This window comes from Phyllobates terribilis, unplaced genomic scaffold (assembly GCF_046119375.1).
Source record: "Phyllobates terribilis strain yellow unplaced genomic scaffold, ASM4611937v1 Scaffold_123__1_contigs__length_5148117, whole genome shotgun sequence".
Classification (NCBI taxonomy): domain Eukaryota; kingdom Metazoa; phylum Chordata; class Amphibia; order Anura; family Dendrobatidae; genus Phyllobates; species Phyllobates terribilis.
In genome coordinates, this window is record NW_027362883.1 from 1,404,756 (window position 1) to 1,422,643 (window position 17,888).

The following is a 17,888-nucleotide window of genomic DNA, read 5'->3' on the forward strand; positions in this document are numbered from 1 at the left end:
TCAGCGACATTCAGCCAGCCAGGTATCCTGCCTGCAGTAGATGGAATGTGGCAATGGAACGCTGGCTGCGCGTGTCATAATAGGCTCTGAGCCTTTATATACCTGTGCACAGCAGCAGCCACCTTCAGTCTGCTGCTGGACAGCCAGCAGCAGCAGCAGCAGGAGAGGTATGTAATCAGGAGCCCTCCTGCTAAGGGTAGACAGCTGCTCGTTCCACCCCACCCCCCGCCTTAATTGGTTCTCCTCCCTTCCAACGGTGTTGAGGCGGGTGGGAACAGCAGGGGGTGAAGGTGCTGTGTTTAAAGAGGTGGAGTTATGCAGATCTAAAACGCGTGGATTGCAGCAGCAGCAAGCCGAAAAGTGCAGGCATGTAAGGGATCTAGAGGTTGACAACATGTCTTCTTAACGGGAGTCCAGGAGCTCATCTCCACAAATGGACTTTTCAGGATCCTTGGGTGGCTCCGTAGTTTGAAACCAATTCTGGTTATCGCTTCTCGGCCTTTTGGCTAAGATCAAGTGTAGTATCTGTTCTTATCAGTTTAATATCTGATACGTCCCCTATCTGGGGACCATATATTAAATGGATTTTTAGAACAGGGAGATGGAAAAAGAGCTTGCTCTGTCCACTCCACGCATTGACCTGGTATTGCAGTATCTCCAGGACCGGTGCACCCCTTCTTTAATGCAGTTTCTAAAATCAGAAAGAATTGAATTCAATGTTTTTTGTTCATTTTGCTTGTTTGTCGGATTTTGGGATGGACTCTTTGGCTTTGCTTTTCTTCTCCTCATTGGATTTTTCATGTTCAAAGTTGCAGAAGCCAGATTACAAGCTCATTTTGGTTCAACTTCAGCAACTGTGCATTGCATTGCCATGTAATGTGATGCAATGCTATCTTTCTAGCTCTCCCTTTTTACTTCCTTTTGGATAAACAGACATATTAGGCAAGCATTTTGGAGCTTTCACCTAAATAACTACAGGTGGTGAGATAAGCTGCACAATATAATTGACCTTTCAGTATATTGTTGCACACACACCATCTATTTAGCAAATGCCCTTGTTATCAACAGCAGCCTTTTAAACTCACCTGAGCTAACAGGTATGTGCGCTGGTTACTCTGCTGCGCTTAAAATTTCTTTTTTGGTTTGCTACAATGCCTTTTCTGAAACGTTGTCTCCTTCTGCTGGAACACTGACTTCTTTCATTTAATGCCTGCAGACTATAAAAGAGAACCCAACCCAAAAAGTTTGGTTGATTAGTCTGTGGCATTCTGTTAAACTGTTGCTTATGGCGGTCTCTGTGAGCTTCTCAGCGACATTCAGCCAGCCAGGTATCCTGCCTGCAGTAGATGGAATGTGGCAATGGAACGCTGGCTGCGCGTGTCATAATAGGCTCTGAGCCTTTATATACCTGTGCACAGCAGCAGCCACCTTCAGTCTGCTGCTGGACAGCCAGCAGCAGCAGCAGCAGGAGAGGTATGTAATCAGGAGCCCTCCTGCTAAGGGTAGACAGCTGCTCGTTCCACCCCACCCCCCGCCTTAATTGGTTCTCCTCCCTTCCAACGGTGTTGAGGCGGGTGGGAACAGCAGGGGGTGAAGGTGCTGTGTTTAAAGAGGTGGAGTTATGCAGATCTAAAACGCGTGGATTGCAGCAGCAGCAAGCCGAAAAGTGCAGGCATGTAAGGGATCTAGAGGTTGACAACATGTCTTCTTAACGGGAGTCCAGGAGCTCATCTCCACAAATGGACTTTTCAGGATCCTTGGGTGGCTCCGTAGTTTGAAACCAATTCTGGTTATCGCTTCTCGGCCTTTTGGCTAAGATCAAGTGTAGTATCTGTTCTTATCAGTTTAATATCTGATACGTCCCCTATCTGGGGACCATATATTAAATGGATTTTTAGAACAGGGAGATGGAAAAAGAGCTTGCTCTGTCCACTCCACGCATTGACCTGGTATTGCAGTATCTCCAGGACTGGTGCACCCCTTCTTTAATGCAGTTTCTAAAATCAGAAAGAATTGAATTGAATGTTTTTTGTTCATTTTGCTTGTTTGTCGGATTTTGGGATGGACTCTTTGGCTTTGCTTTTCTTCTCCTCATTGGATTTTTCATGTTCAAAGTTGCAGAAGCCAGATTACAAGCTCATTTTGGTTCAGCTTCAGCAACTTTGCATTGCATTGCCATGTAATGTGATGCAATGCTATCTTTCTAGCTCTCCCTTTTTACTTCCTTTTGGATAAACAGACATATTAGGCAAGCATTTTGGAGCTTTCACCTAAATAACTACAGGTGGTGAGATAAGCTGCACAATATAATTGACCTTTCAGTATATTGTTGCACACACACCATCTATTTAGCAAATGCCCTTGTTATCAACAGCAGCCTTTTAAACTCACCTGAGCTAACAGGTATGTGCGCTGGTTACTCTGCTGCGCTTAAAATTTCTTTTTTGGTTTGCTACAATGCCTTTTCTGAAACGTTGTCTCCTTCTGCTGGAACACTGACTTCTTTCATTTAATGCCTGCAGACTATAAAAGAGAACCCAACCCAAAAAGTTTGGTTGATTAGTCTGTGGCATTCTGTTAAACTGTTGCTTATGGCGGTCTCTGTGAGCTTCTCAGCGACATTCAGCCAGCCAGGTATCCTGCCTGCAGTAGATGGAATGTGGCAATGGAACGCTGGCTGCGCGTGTCATAATAGGCTCTGAGCCTTTATATACCTGTGCACAGCAGCAGCCACCTTCAGTCTGCTGCTGGACAGCCAGCAGCAGCAGCAGCAGGAGAGGTATGTAATCAGGAGCCCTCCTGCTAAGGGTAGACAGCTGCTCGTTCCACCCCACTCCCCGCCTTAATTGGTTCTCCTCCCTTCCAACGGTGTTGAGGCGGGTGGGAACAGCAGGGGGTGAAGGTGCTGTGTTTAAAGAGGTGGAGTTATGCAGATCTAAAACGCGTGGATTGCAGCAGCAGCAAGCCGAAAAGTGCAGGCATGTAAGGGATCTAGAGGTTGACAACATGTCTTCTTAACGGGAATCCAGGAGCTCATCTCCACAAATGGACTTTTCAGGATCCTTGGGTGGCTCCGTAGTTTGAAACCAATTCTGGTTATCGCTTCTCGGCCTTTTGGCTAAGATCAAGTGTAGTATCTGTTCTTATCAGTTTAATATCTGATACGTCCCCTATCTGGGGACCATATATTAAATGGATTTTTAGAACAGGGAGATGGAAAAAGAGCTTGCTCTGTCCACTCCACGCATTGACCTGGTATTGCAGTATCTCCAGGACCGGTGCACCCCTTCTTTAATGCAGTTTCTAAAATCAGAAAGAATTGAATTCAATGTTTTTTGTTCATTTTGCTTGTTTGTCGGATTTTGGGATGGACTCTTTGGCTTTGCTTTTCTTCTCCTCATTGGATTTTTCATGTTCAAAGTTGCAGAAGCCAGATTGCAAGCTCATTTTGGTTCAACTTCAGCAACTGTGCATTGCATTGCCATGTAATGTGATGCAATGCTATCTTTCTAGCTCTCCCTTTTTACTTCCTTTTGGATAAACAGACATATTAGGCAAGCATTTTGGAGCTTTCACCTAAATAACTACAGGTGGTGAGATAAGCTGCACAATATAATTGACCTTTCAGTATATTGTTGCACACACACCATCTATTTAGCAAATGCCCTTGTTATCAACAGCAGCCTTTTAAACTCACCTGAGCTAACAGGTATGTGCGCTGGTTACTCTGCTGCGCTTAAAATTTCTTTTTTGGTTTGCTACAATGCCTTTTCTGAAACGTTGTCTCCTTCTGCTGGAACACTGACTTCTTTCATTTAATGCCTGCAGACTATAAAAGAGAACCCAACCCAAAAAGTTTGGTTGATTAGTCTGTGGCATTCTGTTAAACTGTTGCTTATGGCGGTCTCTGTGAGCTTCTCAGCGACATTCAGCCAGCCAGGTATCCTGCCTGCAGTAGATGGAATGTGGCAATGGAACGCTGGCTGCGCGTGTCATAATAGGCTCTGAGCCTTTATATACCTGTGCACAGCAGCAGCCACCTTCAGTCTGCTGCTGGACAGCCAGCAGCAGCAGCAGCAGGAGAGGTATGTAATCAGGAGCCCTCCTGCTAAGGGTAGACAGCTGCTCGTTCCACCCCACTCCCCGCCTTAATTGGTTCTCCTCCCTTCCAACGGTGTTGAGGCGGGTGGGAACAGCAGGGGGTGAAGGTGCTGTGTTTAAAGAGGTGGAGTTATGCAGATCTAAAACGCGTGGATTGCAGCAGCAGCAAGCCGAAAAGTGCAGGCATGTAAGGGATCTAGAGGTTGACAACATGTCTTCTTAACGGGAATCCAGGAGCTCATCTCCACAAATGGACTTTTCAGGATCCTTGGGTGGCTCCGTAGTTTGAAACCAATTCTGGTTATCGCTTCTCGGCCTTTTGGCTAAGATCAAGTGTAGTATCTGTTCTTATCAGTTTAATATCTGATACGTCCCCTATCTGGGGACCATATATTAAATGGATTTTTAGAACAGGGAGATGGAAAAAGAGCTTGCTCTGTCCACTCCACGCATTGACCTGGTATTGCAGTATCTCCAGGACCGGTGCACCCCTTCTTTAATGCAGTTTCTAAAATCAGAAAGAATTGAATTCAATGTTTTTTGTTCATTTTGCTTGTTTGTCGGATTTTGGGATGGACTCTTTGGCTTTGCTTTTCTTCTCCTCATTGGATTTTTCATGTTCAAAGTTGCAGAAGCCAGATTGCAAGCTCATTTTGGTTCAACTTCAGCAACTGTGCATTGCATTGCCATGTAATGTGATGCAATGCTATCTTTCTAGCTCTCCCTTTTTACTTCCTTTTGGATAAACAGACATATTAGGCAAGCATTTTGGAGCTTTCACCTAAATAACTACAGGTGGTGAGATAAGCTGCACAATATAATTGACCTTTCAGTATATTGTTGCACACACACCATCTATTTAGCAAATGCCCTTGTTATCAACAGCAGCCTTTTAAACTCACCTGAGCTAACAGGTATGTGCGCTGGTTACTCTGCTGCGCTTAAAATTTCTTTTTTGGTTTGCTACAATGCCTTTTCTGAAACGTTGTCTCCTTCTGCTGGAACACTGACTTCTTTCATTTAATGCCTGCAGACTATAAAAGAGAACCCAACCCAAAAAGTTTGGTTGATTAGTCTGTGGCATTCTGTTAAACTGTTGCTTATGGCGGTCTCTGTGAGCTTCTCAGCGACATTCAGCCAGCCAGGTATCCTGCCTGCAGTAGATGGAATGTGGCAATGGAACGCTGGCTGCGCGTGTCATAATAGGCTCTGAGCCTTTATATACCTGTGCACAGCAGCAGCCACCTTCAGTCTGCTGCTGGACAGCCAGCAGCAGCAGCAGCAGGAGAGGTATGTAATCAGGAGCCCTCCTGCTAAGGGTAGACAGCTGCTCGTTCCACCCCACCCCCCGCCTTAATTGGTTCTCCTCCCTTCCAACGGTGTTGAGGCGGGTGGGAACAGCAGGGGGTGAAGGTGCTGTGTTTAAAGAGGTGGAGTTATGCAGATCTAAAACGCGTGGATTGCAGCAGCAGCAAGCCGAAAAGTGCAGGCATGTAAGGGATCTAGAGGTTGACAACATGTCTTCTTAACGGGAATCCAGGAGCTCATCTCCACAAATGGACTTTTCAGGATCCTTGGGTGGCTCCGTAGTTTGAAACCAATTCTGGTTATCGCTTCTCGGCCTTTTGGCTAAGATCAAGTGTAGTATCTGTTCTTATCAGTTTAATATCTGATACGTCCCCTATCTGGGGACCATATATTAAATGGATTTTTAGAACAGGGAGATGGAAAAAGAGCTTGCTCTGTCCACTCCACGCATTGACCTGGTATTGCAGTATCTCCAGGACCGGTGCACCCCTTCTTTAATGCAGTTTCTAAAATCACAAAGAATTGAATTCAATGTTTTTTGTTCATTTTGCTTGTTTGTCGGATTTTGGGATGGACTCTTTGGCTTTGCTTTTCTTCTCCTCATTGGATTTTTCATGTTCAAAGTTGCAGAAGCCAGATTACAAGCTCATTTTGGTTCAACTTCAGCAACTGTGCATTGCATTGCCATGTAATGTGATGCAATGCTATCTTTCTAGCTCTCCCTTTTTACTTCCTTTTGGATAAACAGACATATTAGGCAAGCATTTTGGAGCTTTCACCTAAATAACTACAGGTGGTGAGATAAGCTGCACAATATAATTGACCTTTCAGTATATTGTTGCACACACACCATCTATTTAGCAAATGCCCTTGTTATCAACAGCAGCCTTTTAAACTCACCTGAGCTAACAGGTATGTGCGCTGGTTACTCTGCTGCGCTTAAAATTTCTTTTTTGGTTTGCTACAATGCCTTTTCTGAAACGTTGTCTCCTTCTGCTGGAACACTGACTTCTTTCATTTAATGCCTGCAGACTATAAAAGAGAACCCAACCCAAAAAGTTTGGTTGATTAGTCTGTGGCATTCTGTTAAACTGTTGCTTATGGCGGTCTCTGTGAGCTTCTCAGCGACATTCAGCCAGCCAGGTATCCTGCCTGCAGTAGATGGAATGTGGCAATGGAACGCTGGCTGCGCGTGTCATAATAGGCTCTGAGCCTTTATATACCTGTGCACAGCAGCAGCCACCTTCAGTCTGCTGCTGGACAGCCAGCAGCAGCAGCAGCAGGAGAGGTATGTAATCAGGAGCCCTCCTGCTAAGGGTAGACAGCTGCTCGTTCCACCCCACCCCCCGCCTTAATTGGTTCTCCTCCCTTCCAACGGTGTTGAGGCGGGTGGGAACAGCAGGGGGTGAAGGTGCTGTGTTTAAAGAGGTGGAGTTATGCAGATATAAAACGCGTGGATTGCAGCAGCAGCAAGCCGAAAAGTGCAGGCATGTAAGGGATCTAGAGGTTGACAACATGTCTTCTTAACGGGAGTCCAGGAGCTCATCTCCACAAATGGACTTTTCAGGATCCTTGGGTGGCTCCGTAGTTTGAAACCAATTCTGGTTATCGCTTCTCGGCCTTTTGGCTAAGATCAAGTGTAGTATCTGTTCTTATCAGTTTAATATCTGATACGTCCCCTATCTGGGGACCATATATTAAATGGATTTTTAGAACAGGGAGATGGAAAAAGAGCTTGCTCTGTCCACTCCACGCATTGACCTGGTATTGCAGTATCTCCAGGACTGGTGCACCCCTTCTTTAATGCAGTTTCTAAAATCAGAAAGAATTGAATTCAATGTTTTTTGTTCATTTTGCTTGTTTGTCGGATTTTGGGATGGACTCTTTGGCTTTGCTTTTCTTCTCCTCATTGGATTTTTCATGTTCAAAGTTGCAGAAGCCAGATTACAAGCTCATTTTGGTTCAGCTTCAGCAACTTTGCATTGCATTGCCATGTAATGTGATGCAATGCTATCTTTCTAGCTCTCCCTTTTTACTTCCTTTTGGATAAACAGACATATTAGGCAAGCATTTTGGAGCTTTCACCTAAATAACTACAGGTGGTGAGATAAGCTGCACAATATAATTGACCTTTCAGTATATTGTTGCACACACACCATCTATTTAGCAAATGCCCTTGTTATCAACAGCAGCCTTTTAAACTCACCTGAGCTAACAGGTATGTGCACTGGTTACTCTGCTGCGCTTAAAATTTCTTTTTTGGTTTGCTACAATGCCTTTTCTGAAACGTTGTCTCCTTCTGCTGGAACACTGACTTCTTTCATTTAATGCCTGCAGACTATAAAAGAGAACCCAACCCAAAAAGTTTGGTTGATTAGTCTGTGGCATTCTGTTAAACTGTTGCTTATGGCGGTCTCTGTGAGCTTCTCAGCGACATTCAGCCAGCCAGGTATCCTGCCTGCAGTAGATGGAATGTGGCAATGGAACGCTGGCTGCGCGTGTCATAATAGGCTCTGAGCCTTTATATACCTGTGCACAGCAGCAGCCACCTTCAGTCTGCTGCTGGACAGCCAGCAGCAGCAGCAGCAGGAGAGGTATGTAATCAGGAGCCCTCCTGCTAAGGGTAGACAGCTGCTCGTTCCACCCCACCCCCCGCCTTAATTGGTTCTCCTCCCTTCCAACGGTGTTGAGGCGGGTGGGAACAGCAGGGGGTGAAGGTGCTGTGTTTAAAGAGGTGGAGTTATGCAGATCTAAAACGCGTGGATTGCAGCAGCAGCAAGCCGAAAAGTGCAGGCATGTAAGGGATCTAGAGGTTGACAACATGTCTTCTTAACGGGAGTCCAGGAGCTCATCTCCACAAATGGACTTTTCAGGATCCTTGGGTGGCTCCGTAGTTTGAAACCAATTCTGGTTATCGCTTCTCGGCCTTTTGGCTAAGATCAAGTGTAGTATCTGTTCTTATCAGTTTAATATCTGATACGTCCCCTATCTGGGGACCATATATTAAATGGATTTTTAGAACAGGGAGATGGAAAAAGAGCTTGCTCTGTCCACTCCACGCATTGACCTGGTATTGCAGTATCTCCAGGACCGGTGCACCCCTTCTTTAATGCAGTTTCTAAAATCAGAAAGAATTGAATTCAATGTTTTTTGTTCATTTTGCTTGTTTGTCGGATTTGGGGATGGACTCTTTGGCTTTGCTTTTCTTCTCCTCATTGGATTTTTCATGTTCAAAGTTGCAGAAGCCAGATTACAAGCTCATTTTGGTTCAACTTCAGCAACTGTGCATTGCATTGCCATGTAATGTGATGCAATGCTATCTTTCTAGCTCTCCCTTTTTACTTCCTTTTGGATAAACAGACATATTAGGCAAGCATTTTGGAGCTTTCACCTAAATAACTACAGGTGGTGAGATAAGCTGCACAATATAATTGACCTTTCAGTATATTGTTGCACACACACCATCTATTTAGCAAATGCCCTTGTTATCAACAGCAGCCTTTTAAACTCACCTGAGCTAACAGGTATGTGCGCTGGTTACTCTGCTGCGCTTAAAATTTCTTTTTTGGTTTGCTACAATGCCTTTTCTGAAACGTTGTCTCCTTCTGCTGGAACACTGACTTCTTTCATTTAATGCCTGCAGACTATAAAAGAGAACCCAACCCAAAAAGTTTGGTTGATTAGTCTGTGGCATTCTGTTAAACTGTTGCTTATGGCGGTCTCTGTGAGCTTCTCAGCGACATTCAGCCAGCCAGGTATCCTGCCTGCAGTAGATGGAATGTGGCAATGGAACGCTGGCTGCGCGTGTCATAATAGGCTCTGAGCCTTTATATACCTGTGCACAGCAGCAGCCACCTTCAGTCTGCTGCTGGACAGCCAGCAGCAGCAGCAGCAGGAGAGGTATGTAATCAGGAGCCCTCCTGCTAAGGGTAGACAGCTGCTCGTTCCACCCCACCCCCCGCCTTAATTGGTTCTCCTCCCTTCCAACGGTGTTGAGGCGGGTGGGAACAGCAGGGGGTGAAGGTGCTGTGTTTAAAGAGGTGGAGTTATGCAGATCTAAAACGCGTGGATTGCAGCAGCAGCAAGCCGAAAAGTGCAGGCATGTAAGGGATCTAGAGGTTGACAACATGTCTTCTTAACGGGAATCCAGGAGCTCATCTCCACAAATGGACTTTTCAGGATCCTTGGGTGGCTCCGTAGTTTGAAACCAATTCTGGTTATCGCTTCTCGGCCTTTTGGCTAAGATCAAGTGTAGTATCTGTTCTTATCAGTTTAATATCTGATACGTCCCCTATCTGGGGACCATATATTAAATGGATTTTTAGAACAGGGAGATGGAAAAAGAGCTTGCTCTGTCCACTCCACGCATTGACCTGGTATTGCAGTATCTCCAGGACCGGTGCACCCCTTCTTTAATGCAGTTTCTAAAATCACAAAGAATTGAATTCAATGTTTTTTGTTCATTTTGCTTGTTTGTCGGATTTTGGGATGGACTCTTTGGCTTTGCTTTTCTTCTCCTCATTGGATTTTTCATGTTCAAAGTTGCAGAAGCCAGATTACAAGCTCATTTTGGTTCAACTTCAGCAACTGTGCATTGCATTGCCATGTAATGTGATGCAATGCTATCTTTCTAGCTCTCCCTTTTTACTTCCTTTTGGATAAACAGACATATTAGGCAAGCATTTTGGAGCTTTCACCTAAATAACTACAGGTGGTGAGATAAGCTGCACAATATAATTGACCTTTCAGTATATTGTTGCACACACACCATCTATTTAGCAAATGCCCTTGTTATCAACAGCAGCCTTTTAAACTCACCTGAGCTAACAGGTATGTGCGCTGGTTACTCTGCTGCGCTTAAAATTTCTTTTTTGGTTTGCTACAATGCCTTTTCTGAAACGTTGTCTCCTTCTGCTGGAACACTGACTTCTTTCATTTAATGCCTGCAGACTATAAAAGAGAACCCAACCCAAAAAGTTTGGTTGATTAGTCTGTGGCATTCTGTTAAACTGTTGCTTATGGCGGTCTCTGTGAGCTTCTCAGCGACATTCAGCCAGCCAGGTATCCTGCCTGCAGTAGATGGAATGTGGCAATGGAACGCTGGCTGCGCGTGTCATAATAGGCTCTGAGCCTTTATATACCTGTGCACAGCAGCAGCCACCTTCAGTCTGCTGCTGGACAGCCAGCAGCAGCAGCAGCAGGAGAGGTATGTAATCAGGAGCCCTCCTGCTAAGGGTAGACAGCTGCTCGTTCCACCCCACCCCCCGCCTTAATTGGTTCTCCTCCCTTCCAACGGTGTTGAGGCGGGTGGGAACAGCAGGGGGTGAAGGTGCTGTGTTTAAAGAGGTGGAGTTATGCAGATCTAAAACGCGTGGATTGCAGCAGCAGCAAGCCGAAAAGTGCAGGCATGTAAGGGATCTAGAGGTTGACAACATGTCTTCTTAACGGGAGTCCAGGAGCTCATCTCCACAAATGGACTTTTCAGGATCCTTGGGTGGCTCCGTAGTTTGAAACCAATTCTGGTTATCGCTTCTCGGCCTTTTGGCTAAGATCAAGTGTAGTATCTGTTCTTATCAGTTTAATATCTGATACGTCCCCTATCTGGGGACCATATATTAAATGGATTTTTAGAACAGGGAGATGGAAAAAGAGCTTGCTCTGTCCACTCCACGCATTGACCTGGTATTGCAGTATCTCCAGGACTGGTGCACCCCTTCTTTAATGCAGTTTCTAAAATCAGAAAGAATTGAATTCAATGTTTTTTGTTCATTTTGCTTGTTTGTCGGATTTTGGGATGGACTCTTTGGCTTTGCTTTTCTTCTCCTCATTGGATTTTTCATGTTCAAAGTTGCAGAAGCCAGATTACAAGCTCATTTTGGTTCAGCTTCAGCAACTTTGCATTGCATTGCCATGTAATGTGATGCAATGCTATCTTTCTAGCTCTCCCTTTTTACTTCCTTTTGGATAAACAGACATATTAGGCAAGCATTTTGGAGCTTTCACCTAAATAACTACAGGTGGTGAGATAAGCTGCACAATATAATTGACCTTTCAGTATATTGTTGCACACACACCATCTATTTAGCAAATGCCCTTGTTATCAACAGCAGCCTTTTAAACTCACCTGAGCTAACAGGTATGTGCGCTGGTTACTCTGCTGCGCTTAAAATTTCTTTTTTGGTTTGCTACAATGCCTTTTCTGAAACGTTGTCTCCTTCTGCTGGAACACTGACTTCTTTCATTTAATGCCTGCAGACTATAAAAGAGAACCCAACCCAAAAAGTTTGGTTGATTAGTCTGTGGCATTCTGTTAAACTGTTGCTTATGGCGGTCTCTGTGAGCTTCTCAGCGACATTCAGCCAGCCAGGTATCCTGCCTGCAGTAGATGGAATGTGGCAATGGAACGCTGGCTGCGCGTGTCATAATAGGCTCTGAGCCTTTATATACCTGTGCACAGCAGCAGCCACCTTCAGTCTGCTGCTGGACAGCCAGCAGCAGCAGCAGCAGGAGAGGTATGTAATCAGGAGCCCTCCTGCTAAGGGTAGACAGCTGCTCGTTCCACCCCACCCCCCGCCTTAATTGGTTCTCCTCCCTTCCAACGGTGTTGAGGCGGGTGGGAACAGCAGGGGGTGAAGGTGCTGTGTTTAAAGAGGTGGAGTTATGCAGATCTAAAACGCGTGGATTGCAGCAGCAGCAAGCCGAAAAGTGCAGGCATGTAAGGGATCTAGAGGTTGACAACATGTCTTCTTAACGGGAGTCCAGGAGCTCATCTCCACAAATGGACTTTTCAGGATCCTTGGGTGGCTCCGTAGTTTGAAACCAATTCTGGTTATCGCTTCTCGGCCTTTTGGCTAAGATCAAGTGTAGTATCTGTTCTTATCAGTTTAATATCTGATACGTCCCCTATCTGGGGACCATATATTAAATGGATTTTTAGAACAGGGAGATGGAAAAAGAGCTTGCTCTGTCCACTCCACGCATTGACCTGGTATTGCAGTATCTCCAGGACCGGTGCACCCCTTCTTTAATGCAGTTTCTAAAATCAGAAAGAATTGAATTCAATGTTTTTTGTTCATTTTGCTTGTTTGTCGGATTTGGGGATGGACTCTTTGGCTTTGCTTTTCTTCTCCTCATTGGATTTTTCATGTTCAAAGTTGCAGAAGCCAGATTACAAGCTCATTTTGGTTCAACTTCAGCAACTGTGCATTGCATTGCCATGTAATGTGATGCAATGCTATCTTTCTAGCTCTCCCTTTTTACTTCCTTTTGGATAAACAGACATATTAGGCAAGCATTTTGGAGCTTTCACCTAAATAACTACAGGTGGTGAGATAAGCTGCACAATATAATTGACCTTTCAGTATATTGTTGCACACACACCATCTATTTAGCAAATGCCCTTGTTATCAACAGCAGCCTTTTAAACTCACCTGAGCTAACAGGTATGTGCGCTGGTTACTCTGCTGCGCTTAAAATTTCTTTTTTGGTTTGCTACAATGCCTTTTCTGAAACGTTGTCTCCTTCTGCTGGAACACTGACTTCTTTCATTTAATGCCTGCAGACTATAAAAGAGAACCCAACCCAAAAAGTTTGGTTGATTAGTCTGTGGCATTCTGTTAAACTGTTGCTTATGGCGGTCTCTGTGAGCTTCTCAGCGACATTCAGCCAGCCAGGTATCCTGCCTGCAGTAGATGGAATGTGGCAATGGAACGCTGGCTGCGCGTGTCATAATAGGCTCTGAGCCTTTATATACCTGTGCACAGCAGCAGCCACCTTCAGTCTGCTGCTGGACAGCCAGCAGCAGCAGCAGCAGGAGAGGTATGTAATCAGGAGCCCTCCTGCTAAGGGTAGACAGCTGCTCGTTCCACCCCACCCCCCGCCTTAATTGGTTCTCCTCCCTTCCAACGGTGTTGAGGCGGGTGGGAACAGCAGGGGGTGAAGGTGCTGTGTTTAAAGAGGTGGAGTTATGCAGATCTAAAACGCGTGGATTGCAGCAGCAGCAAGCCGAAAAGTGCAGGCATGTAAGGGATCTAGAGGTTGACAACATGTCTTCTTAACGGGAGTCCAGGAGCTCATCTCCACAAATGGACTTTTCAGGATCCTTGGGTGGCTCCGTAGTTTGAAACCAATTCTGGTTATCGCTTCTCGGCCTTTTGGCTAAGATCAAGTGTAGTATCTGTTCTTATCAGTTTAATATCTGATACGTCCCCTATCTGGGGACCATATATTAAATGGATTTTTAGAACAGGGAGATGGAAAAAGAGCTTGCTCTGTCCACTCCACGCATTGACCTGGTATTGCAGTATCTCCAGGACTGGTGCACCCCTTCTTTAATGCAGTTTCTAAAATCAGAAAGAATTGAATTCAATGTTTTTTGTTCATTTTGCTTGTTTGTCGGATTTTGGGATGGACTCTTTGGCTTTGCTTTTCTTCTCCTCATTGGATTTTTCATGTTCAAAGTTGCAGAAGCCAGATTACAAGCTCATTTTGGTTCAGCTTCAGCAACTTTGCATTGCATTGCCATGTAATGTGATGCAATGCTATCTTTCTAGCTCTCCCTTTTTACTTCCTTTTGGATAAACAGACATATTAGGCAAGCATTTTGGAGCTTTCACCTAAATAACTACAGGTGGTGAGATAAGCTGCACAATATAATTGACCTTTCAGTATATTGTTGCACACACACCATCTATTTAGCAAATGCCCTTGTTATCAACAGCAGCCTTTTAAACTCACCTGAGCTAACAGGTATGTGCGCTGGTTACTCTGCTGCGCTTAAAATTTCTTTTTTGGTTTGCTACAATGCCTTTTCTGAAACGTTGTCTCCTTCTGCTGGAACACTGACTTCTTTCATTTAATGCCTGCAGACTATAAAAGAGAACCCAACCCAAAAAGTTTGGTTGATTAGTCTGTGGCATTCTGTTAAACTGTTGCTTATGGCGGTCTCTGTGAGCTTCTCAGCGACATTCAGCCAGCCAGGTATCCTGCCTGCAGTAGATGGAATGTGGCAATGGAACGCTGGCTGCGCGTGTCATAATAGGCTCTGAGCCTTTATATACCTGTGCACAGCAGCAGCCACCTTCAGTCTGCTGCTGGACAGCCAGCAGCAGCAGCAGCAGGAGAGGTATGTAATCAGGAGCCCTCCTGCTAAGGGTAGACAGCTGCTCGTTCCACCCCACCCCCCGCCTTAATTGGTTCTCCTCCCTTCCAACGGTGTTGAGGCGGGTGGGAACAGCAGGGGGTGAAGGTGCTGTGTTTAAAGAGGTGGAGTTATGCAGATCTAAAACGCGTGGATTGCAGCAGCAGCAAGCCGAAAAGTGCAGGCATGTAAGGGATCTAGAGGTTGACAACATGTCTTCTTAACGGGAGTCCAGGAGCTCATCTCCACAAATGGACTTTTCAGGATCCTTGGGTGGCTCCGTAGTTTGAAACCAATTCTGGTTATCGCTTCTCGGCCTTTTGGCTAAGATCAAGTGTAGTATCTGTTCTTATCAGTTTAATATCTGATACGTCCCCTATCTGGGGACCATATATTAAATGGATTTTTAGAACAGGGAGATGGAAAAAGAGCTTGCTCTGTCCACTCCACGCATTGACCTGGTATTGCAGTATCTCCAGGACCGGTGCACCCCTTCTTTAATGCAGTTTCTAAAATCAGAAAGAATTGAATTCAATGTTTTTTGTTCATTTTGCTTGTTTGTCGGATTTGGGGATGGACTCTTTGGCTTTGCTTTTCTTCTCCTCATTGGATTTTTCATGTTCAAAGTTGCAGAAGCCAGATTACAAGCTCATTTTGGTTCAACTTCAGCAACTGTGCATTGCATTGCCATGTAATGTGATGCAATGCTATCTTTCTAGCTCTCCCTTTTTACTTCCTTTTGGATAAACAGACATATTAGGCAAGCATTTTGGAGCTTTCACCTAAATAACTACAGGTGGTGAGATAAGCTGCACAATATAATTGACCTTTCAGTATATTGTTGCACACACACCATCTATTTAGCAAATGCCCTTGTTATCAACAGCAGCCTTTTAAACTCACCTGAGCTAACAGGTATGTGCGCTGGTTACTCTGCTGCGCTTAAAATTTCTTTTTTGGTTTGCTACAATGCCTTTTCTGAAACGTTGTCTCCTTCTGCTGGAACACTGACTTCTTTCATTTAATGCCTGCAGACTATAAAAGAGAACCCAACCCAAAAAGTTTGGTTGATTAGTCTGTGGCATTCTGTTAAACTGTTGCTTATGGCGGTATCTGTGAGCTTCTCAGCGACATTCAGCCAGCCAGGTATCCTGCCTGCAGTAGATGGAATGTGGCAATGGAACGCTGGCTGCGCGTGTCATAATAGGCTCTGAGCCTTTATATACCTGTGCACAGCAGCAGCCACCTTCAGTCTGCTGCTGGACAGCCAGCAGCAGCAGCAGCAGGAGAGGTATGTAATCAGGAGCCCTCCTGCTAAGGGTAGACAGCTGCTCGTTCCACCCCACCCCCCGCCTTAATTGGTTCTCCTCCCTTCCAACGGTGTTGAGGCGGGTGGGAACAGCAGGGGGTGAAGGTGCTGTGTTTAAAGAGGTGGAGTTATGCAGATCTAAAACGCGTGGATTGCAGCAGCAGCAAGCCGAAAAGTGCAGGCATGTAAGGGATCTAGAGGTTGACAACATGTCTTCTTAACGGGAGTCCAGGAGCTCATCTCCACAAATGGACTTTTCAGGATCCTTGGGTGGCTCCGTAGTTTGAAACCAATTCTGGTTATCGCTTCTCGGCCTTTTGGCTAAGATCAAGTGTAGTATCTGTTCTTATCAGTTTAATATCTGATACGTCCCCTATCTGGGGACCATATATTAAATGGATTTTTAGAACAGGGAGATGGAAAAAGAGCTTGCTCTGTCCACTCCACGCATTGACCTGGTATTGCAGTATCTCCAGGACCGGTGCACCCCTTCTTTAATGCAGTTTCTAAAATCAGAAAGAATTGAATTCAATGTTTTTTGTTCATTTTGCTTGTTTGTCGGATTTTGGGATGGACTCTTTGGCTTGGCTTTTCTTCTCCTCATTGGATTTTTCATGTTCAAAGTTGCAGAAGCCAGATTACAAGCTCATTTTGGTTCAACTTCAGCAACTGTGCATTGCATTGCCATGTAATGTGATGCAATGCTATCTTTCTAGCTCTCCCTTTTTACTTCCTTTTGGATAAACAGACATATTAGGCAAGCATTTTGGAGCTTTCACCTAAATAACTACAGGTGGTGAGATAAGCTGCACAATATAATTGACCTTTCAGTATATTGTTGCACACACACCATCTATTTAGCAAATGCCCTTGTTATCAACAGCAGCCTTTTAAACTCACCTGAGCTAACAGGTATGTGCGCTGGTTACTCTGCTGCGCTTAAAATTTCTTTTTTGGTTTGCTACAATGCCTTTTCTGAAACGTTGTCTCCTTCTGCTGGAACACTGACTTCTTTCATTTAATGCCTGCAGACTATAAAAGAGAACCCAACCCAAAAAGTTTGGTTGATTAGTCTGTGGCATTCTGTTAAACTGTTGCTTATGGCGGTCTCTGTGAGCTTCTCAGCGACATTCAGCCAGCCAGGTATCCTGCCTGCAGTAGATGGAATGTGGCAATGGAACGCTGGCTGCGCGTGTCATAATAGGCTCTGAGCCTTTATATACCTGTGCACAGCAGCAGCCACCTTCAGTCTGCTGCTGGACAGCCAGCAGCAGCAGCAGCAGGAGAGGTATGTAATCAGGAGCCCTCCTGCTAAGGGTAGACAGCTGCTCGTTCCACCCCACCCCCCGCCTTAATTGGTTCTCCTCCCTTCCAACGGTGTTGAGGCGGGTGGGAACAGCAGGGGGTGAAGGTGCTGTGTTTAAAGAGGTGGAGTTATGCAGATCTAAAACGCGTGGATTGCAGCAGCAGCAAGCCGAAAAGTGCAGGCATGTAAGGGATCTAGAGGTTGACAACATGTCTTCTTAACGGGAGTCCAGGAGCTCATCTCCACAAATGGACTTTTCAGGATCCTTGGGTGGCTCCGTAGTTTGAAACCAATTCTGGTTATCGCTTCTCGGCCTTTTGGCTAAGATCAAGTGTAGTATCTGTTCTTATCAGTTTAATATCTGATACGTCCCCTATCTGGGGACCATATATTAAATGGATTTTTAGAACAGGGAGATGGAAAAAGAGCTTGCTCTGTCCACTCCACGCATTGACCTGGTATTGCAGTATCTCCAGGACCGGTGCACCCCTTCTTTAATGCAGTTTCTAAAATCAGAAAGAATTGAATTCAATGTTTTTTGTTCATTTTGCTTGTTTGTCGGATTTTGGGATGGACTCTTTGGCTTTGCTTTTCTTCTCCTCATTGGATTTTTCATGTTCAAAGTTGCAGAAGCCAGATTACAAGCTCATTTTGGTTCAACTTCAGCAACTGTGCATTGCATTGCCATGTAATGTGATGCAATGCTATCTTTCTAGCTCTCCCTT

At 45.0% G+C, this 17,888-nt stretch overlaps 14 non-coding genes across 14 annotated transcripts; all 14 read left to right on the plus strand.

The window, feature by feature from the left end:
* The first annotated feature begins 486 nt into the window (after positions 1–486).
* On the plus strand, positions 487–677 carry LOC141201770 (U2 spliceosomal RNA). Its single transcript, XR_012273068.1, has one exon. It is a non-coding gene; the product is annotated as a U2 spliceosomal RNA (small nuclear RNA).
* Positions 678–1,792: 1,115 nt separating this feature from the next.
* Positions 1,793–1,983, plus strand: LOC141202253 (U2 spliceosomal RNA). Its single transcript, XR_012273532.1, has one exon. It is a non-coding gene; the product is annotated as a U2 spliceosomal RNA (small nuclear RNA).
* A 1,115-nt stretch (positions 1,984–3,098) lies between these two features.
* LOC141201771 (U2 spliceosomal RNA) lies at positions 3,099–3,289 on the plus strand. Its single transcript, XR_012273069.1, has one exon. It is a non-coding gene; the product is annotated as a U2 spliceosomal RNA (small nuclear RNA).
* Positions 3,290–4,404: 1,115 nt separating this feature from the next.
* LOC141201773 (U2 spliceosomal RNA) lies at positions 4,405–4,595 on the plus strand. Its single transcript, XR_012273071.1, has one exon. It is a non-coding gene; the product is annotated as a U2 spliceosomal RNA (small nuclear RNA).
* A 1,115-nt stretch (positions 4,596–5,710) lies between these two features.
* On the plus strand, positions 5,711–5,901 carry LOC141201774 (U2 spliceosomal RNA). Its single transcript, XR_012273072.1, has one exon. It is a non-coding gene; the product is annotated as a U2 spliceosomal RNA (small nuclear RNA).
* A 1,115-nt stretch (positions 5,902–7,016) lies between these two features.
* Positions 7,017–7,207, plus strand: LOC141202254 (U2 spliceosomal RNA). The gene has a single exon (XR_012273533.1). It is a non-coding gene; the product is annotated as a U2 spliceosomal RNA (small nuclear RNA).
* A 1,115-nt stretch (positions 7,208–8,322) lies between these two features.
* On the plus strand, positions 8,323–8,513 carry LOC141201775 (U2 spliceosomal RNA). The gene has a single exon (XR_012273073.1). It is a non-coding gene; the product is annotated as a U2 spliceosomal RNA (small nuclear RNA).
* Positions 8,514–9,628: 1,115 nt separating this feature from the next.
* Positions 9,629–9,819, plus strand: LOC141201776 (U2 spliceosomal RNA). Its single transcript, XR_012273074.1, has one exon. It is a non-coding gene; the product is annotated as a U2 spliceosomal RNA (small nuclear RNA).
* Positions 9,820–10,934: 1,115 nt separating this feature from the next.
* Positions 10,935–11,125, plus strand: LOC141202255 (U2 spliceosomal RNA). Its single transcript, XR_012273534.1, has one exon. It is a non-coding gene; the product is annotated as a U2 spliceosomal RNA (small nuclear RNA).
* A 1,115-nt stretch (positions 11,126–12,240) lies between these two features.
* Positions 12,241–12,431, plus strand: LOC141201777 (U2 spliceosomal RNA). Its single transcript, XR_012273075.1, has one exon. It is a non-coding gene; the product is annotated as a U2 spliceosomal RNA (small nuclear RNA).
* A 1,115-nt stretch (positions 12,432–13,546) lies between these two features.
* On the plus strand, positions 13,547–13,737 carry LOC141202256 (U2 spliceosomal RNA). The gene has a single exon (XR_012273535.1). It is a non-coding gene; the product is annotated as a U2 spliceosomal RNA (small nuclear RNA).
* Positions 13,738–14,852: 1,115 nt separating this feature from the next.
* Positions 14,853–15,043, plus strand: LOC141201779 (U2 spliceosomal RNA). Its single transcript, XR_012273076.1, has one exon. It is a non-coding gene; the product is annotated as a U2 spliceosomal RNA (small nuclear RNA).
* A 1,115-nt stretch (positions 15,044–16,158) lies between these two features.
* On the plus strand, positions 16,159–16,349 carry LOC141201780 (U2 spliceosomal RNA). Its single transcript, XR_012273077.1, has one exon. It is a non-coding gene; the product is annotated as a U2 spliceosomal RNA (small nuclear RNA).
* A 1,115-nt stretch (positions 16,350–17,464) lies between these two features.
* On the plus strand, positions 17,465–17,655 carry LOC141201781 (U2 spliceosomal RNA). The gene has a single exon (XR_012273078.1). It is a non-coding gene; the product is annotated as a U2 spliceosomal RNA (small nuclear RNA).
* Positions 17,656–17,888: the final 233 nt, after the last annotated feature.